The following is a 5,820-nucleotide window of genomic DNA, read 5'->3' as shown; positions in this document are numbered from 1 at the left end:
TCAAATTTCGACTCATCAGACCAAAACACAGATTTCCACTGGTCTAATGTCCATTCCTTGTATTCTTTAGCCCAAACAAGTCTCTTATGCTTGTTGCCTGTCCTTAGCAGTGGTTTCCTAACAGCTATTTTACCATGAAGGCCTGCTGCACAAAGTCTCCTCTTAACAGTTGTTCTAGAGATGAGAAGGTGTGTCCAGTACTGTATATTAAAGAGAATAATATAATAATTGATAACCAGCATGGATTCATGAAAGATAAGTCGTGACTAACCAACATGTTGGGTTTCTATGAGGAGTTAAGTGAAAATCTGGATATTGGTAATGCAGCTGATGTGATTTATTTAGACTTTACAAAGGCATTTGATACAGTACCACATAACAGTTTTATAATGAAGCTCCAGGTGCAAGGGCTAGTGGAAACTATAAGCAGATGGGTAAGGGATTAGCTAAAAGATAGGAAACAAAGAGTTGTCGTAAATGGTACATTCCCTAATTGGGCTATAGTCAGCAGTGGGACACGTAGAGATCTGTGCTAGGACTGATTCTTTTTAATTTCTTTATTAATGACCTTGTGGATGGGATTAAAAGTAACATGTCAGTCTTTACTGACGACACCAAACTATGTAGAATATTAAAAACTGACCTTGATAGTGCAACATTACAAAATGATCTGGATAAGATTTTGGAATGGGCAAACACTTGGCAAATGAGATTTAATGTTGATAAATGTAAAGTAATGCACCTAGGATGGAGTAATCCTATAACTGCATATACATTAAATGGTAGTAAACTTTGGACTACAAAACAGGAGAAAGACTTAGGTATTCTTGTTACAAATAAGCTGAGCAGCAGCACTCAATGTCAAGCAGCAGCTGCAAAAGCAATCACGATTTTAGGGTGTATAAAAAGAGAAATTAGATCCCGTGGTCCCAACGTTTTGTTACCCCCTCTATAAATCACTTGTAAGGCCACATCTGGAATATGGGATCCAGTTTTGAGCTCCACATTATAAAAAGGACATTCAGAAGTTAGAGTCAACTAGACTACTACAAGGAATGGAAGGCCTCCCATATGATGAGAAGTTGGAAAAGTTAGATTTGTTTAGCTTAGAAAATAGACGTCTCAGAGGAGATCTCATTTATATGTATAAATACATGTGTGGTCATATAAAGGACTGGCACATGACTTATTCCTTGCAATAACAATACTAAGGACCAGGGGGCACTCACTGCGAGTGGAAGAAAAGCGATTCCGACAGCTAAATAGATAAATTAAATAGTTTACCTGGATGGGTACAAAAGGGAAGACAAGTGTGGCGCTGACCTAAGCGCAGTAAATGGTGAAAAGACTTGGATATAAATGAATTCAATGCTCACCTTTTGGAAGGTATAATTCGTCTTCAAAGTAGCTATATTGAGCCACAGCAACTGGCCCCTCTTGGCTTGCAGCAATCCCTGGACACTATGAGAGAATCCTACCTTGGATTCACATAGGCACCACAAATCAGAACCATAAAAAAATCCAGGCTGTGTGCTCTTCCATAGGAGGCCAGAGCGGGGTGATCCTTTTTAAAAATTATTTATTGATGTTCACATAATCCACATACAACGCGTTTCGGCTAGCAAGACTTCTTCAGTTATAATATAAGCAATAACATAAAAACCATATAATGTCCCCTTATATATAAAAGGTTCTTTTTTGAACAAATTAGCTCAAGGGTGTGGTGAAAAACTAAGATAATTGATGAACACACCCTGTATTTAGGCTGACAACAGAGAATGAGGAAGCAATAGCTTTAAAATTAAATTGTAAAAAATTATTTATTCCAATGTGATGTATAAATGTAGAAAAATAATATTAAATCAACCTATACAAGTTTTTCTTTTATGTCTTCCTTGTGAGAAAAGAAAAAAAAAATATAATATAGAAATAAATTAAAAACAGTTTTTTATTGTTATCTGTAAAATAGATATTCTTGTTAAAAAATATATATCATGTATAAATGTATAAAAAGAATTTTCTGGATATTAAAAAAAAATTAAGGTTCTTTAAAAATTCTTTAAAAACATCCTACTTAGAAAATCTTATAAACAATATATATATATTTTTGTGAGGGATTGAAGTTGATTTTAGATTCTCTTTGTAGATAACTATAAGATTACCTGTATAAATGTTATATAAATGTTATATGGATATTGAAAGAATCTTTAAAGAAATTGTTTCTTTTTATTACACATTTTCTGTTACATCATTTAATCCATTGGGATAAAGAGTCTGCAAGCGATAGATCCAATATGATTCTTTCCGATTTAATACCTGTCTATGATTTTTGGTCTTTTCAGGTACCTGCTCTATCAGAGTGACAGTTATTTTAAAGGACCGATTTTTCTACATTCTGATTTGTGGCAGCTAAATAGGAAAGGGTTCTTTACAGTTAGAGCGGTCAGACTGTGGAATGCCCTACCACAAGAGGTAGTAATGACAGATACTATAACAGCTTTTTAAAAAGGGCTGGATGATTTCCTCAGTACACACAACATTGTTGGTTATAAATGATTTAGCAACAAAATGTCAAATTGGTGGAGGAAGGTTGAACTAGATGGACCTAGGTCTTTTTTCAACGTATGTAACTATGTAACTATAAAGCCACTGAGGAACACTGGTAATGTGGAACTATTACAGTGCTGAAGAAAGGACATACATCCAAGAGAGGTAAAATGCAATCTGGTTTAATTTTATGCATTTCGAAGTGTACCCCACTTCTTCCTCAGGAAATCCACCAATATGATTGGTCATATTGGTCAGTGTTCCTCAGTGGCTTTTTGGCTTCGTCAGCACCTGGACTCTGCAGCAGCTGGTTACAAGCTTAATATCTGGTTGTGTGTTTCATAACCCAATAAGGTGAGCACATTCCCTTATTACTTTTATTCTGTATTACTGGGTAAGACCCTATTGCGCTTTCTTTCCCTACAGCTTTTTATACTATGTAACTATGTAACAGGAGATAATGCACCATACAATTTGTTGTGCAATTTTTGCCTCAGTACGCCAGTACCCCATATGTGGTCGAAAACTATTTTTGTGGCAGAGTACAAAGTGAAGAAGGTAAAGAGCACCGTGTTTGAGTTTAGATTTACTTGAAATGGTTTTCAGGTGCCATGTCACATTGGAAAACCCCCTGAAGTGCCAGAACAGCAGAAACCCCTCACATGTGACCTTATTTTACAAACTGCACCCCTCAATGAATTCATCTAGGGGTGCAGTGAGCATATCGACACTACAGGTGTGTCACAAAATTTTATACTGTTGGACAGTGAAGAAAAAATAATTACATTTTTACCACTAAAATGTTCCTTTAACGCCAGATTTCCAACAAGGTAAATAGGTAAAAAAAAGGCCCCAAAATATGTCACACAATTTCTCCTGAATGTGCAATATCCCACATGTGACTTTACAGTACTATTTGGCCGCACTGCAGAGCTTGGGAGGGAAGCAGCACCATTTGATTTTTCAAACACAGATTTTCCTAAATATTGTTCGCAGACTGCATTTGTAGAGCCCATAAGTGCCTTAACTGCAGAAACAGCCTAAAGTGACCCCATCTATTGGTGTAGTGTAGTCTGTGAAAAATACCCATGAAGTGAAACGCAGTGATTGTGTCAGAATTAAAAATTGCAAATAAGTCCTTGACATGCCCAGTACAATGTAGTGCCCATACATTACAGTGCCTTGTGAAAGTATTCGGCCCCCTTGAATTTTTCAACCTTTTCCAACATTTCAGGCTTCAAACATAAAGAAAAAAAACATTAATGTTATGGTGAAGAATCAACAAAAAGTGGGACAAAATTGTGAAGTTAAGTGAAATTTATTGCTTATTTTTAACTTTTTTAAAAAATAAATAACTGAAAATTGGGGCGTGCAATATTATTCGTCCCCTTTAAGTTAATACTTTGTAGCGCCACCTTTTGCTTTGATTACAGCTGCAAGTCGCTTGAGGTATGTGTCTATCAGTTTTGCACATCAAGAGACTGAAATTTTTGCGCACTCTTAGTTTGCAAACAGCTTGAGCTGAGTAAGGTTGGATGGAGAGCGTTTCTGAACAGCAGTTTTCAGCTCTTTCCACAGATTATTGATTGGATTCAGGTCTGGACTTTGACTTGGCCATTCCAACACCTGGATACGTATATTTGTGAACCATTCCATTGTAGTTTTTGCTTTATGTTTGGGATCATTGTCTTGTTGAAAGACAAATCTCCGTCCCAGTCTTAGGTCTTTTGCAGACTCCAATTGGTTTTCTTCAAGAATGGTCCTGTATTTGGTTCCATCCATCTTCCCATCAACTTTAACTATTTTCCCTGTCCCCGCTGAAGAATAGGAGGCCCAAACTATGATGGTGTCACCACCATGTTTGACAGTGGGGATGGAGTATTCAGGGTGATGAGCTGTGTTGCTTTTACGCCAAACATATCATTTGGCATTGTGCTCAAATAGTTCCATTTTGTTTTCATCTGACCAGAGCACCTTCTTCCACATGTTTGTTGTGTCTCCCAGGTGGCTTGTGGCAAACTTTAAATGACACTTTTTATGGATCTCTTTGAGAAATGGCTTTCTCCTTCCCTCTCTTAAATGAAGGCCAGATTTGTGCAGTGCACAACTGATTGTTGTCCTATGGACAGACTCTCCCACCTCAGCTGTAGATCTCTGCAGTTCATCCAGAGTGATCATGGGCCTCTTGGCTGCATCTCTGATCAGTCTTCTTGTTTAAGATGAGAGTTTGCATGGACGTCCGGGTCTTGGTAGATTTGCAGTGGTATGATAATCCTTCCATTGCAATATGATTGCTTGCATAGTGCTCCTTGGGATGTTTAAAGTTTTGGTAATCTTTTTGTAACCAAATCCGTCTTTAAACTTCTCCACAACAGTATCACGGACTTGCCTGTTGTGTTCCTTGGTCTTCATGATGCTCTCTGCACTTTAAACAGAACACTGAGACTACCACAGAGCAGGTGCATTTATACGGAGACTTGATTACACACAGGTGGATTATATTTATCATCATCAGTCATTTAGAACAACATTAGATCATTCAGAGATCCTCAATGAACTTCTGGAGTGAGTTTGCTGCACTGAAAGTAAAAGGGATGAATAATATTGCACGCTCCACTTTTCAGTTATTTTTCTTTTAAAAAAAGTTTAAAATAAGCAATACATTTCGTTCAACTTCACAATTGTGTCCCACTTGTTGTTGATTCTTCACCATAACATTAAAATTTGTATCTTTATGTTTGAAGCTTGAAATGTGAGAAAAGGTTGATAAATTCAATGTGGCAGAATACTTTTGCAAGGCACTGTATGTCCAGCTTGTGCTTCTAGAGACACACACCCTAAAAACTAAGCGGGCTGTCCTCTCTACAACATGTGGATGCTAACTGCGGTTTGGGCACATTGTGGGGCTCAGAAGGGAGGGGGGCATTTGCGAGCCAGATTTTGCTGGATTTCTTTTTTGAGGGAGGGTCCATAGCGCTTTTGCAGAGTCTTTGTGCTACCAGTGACATGGAAACCGCTAATATTTCTGTTAACAGATAATAGATGTTAGTGGAGACTTGTATTTTTATGGGTTATGTTGAATGCTATTTGGTGGTGATTTGGGGTACAGAACAATTTTAATCAGTTCACATTTGTCCCGTGCTCTATGCTGAGCACTTACATCTGGGTTTGAATCTACAGTACATATCTGAAGTACGTGATTCAGTTGAAATCTCTGACGGATCCATTCAATAATGAGACAGCAGAGTTATTAATGAGACAGCATAGTTACTC

This window comes from Anomaloglossus baeobatrachus, chromosome 1 (genome assembly GCF_048569485.1).
Source record: "Anomaloglossus baeobatrachus isolate aAnoBae1 chromosome 1, aAnoBae1.hap1, whole genome shotgun sequence".
NCBI lineage: Eukaryota > Metazoa > Chordata > Amphibia > Anura > Aromobatidae > Anomaloglossus > Anomaloglossus baeobatrachus.
This window is presented reverse-complemented; position numbering follows the sequence as displayed.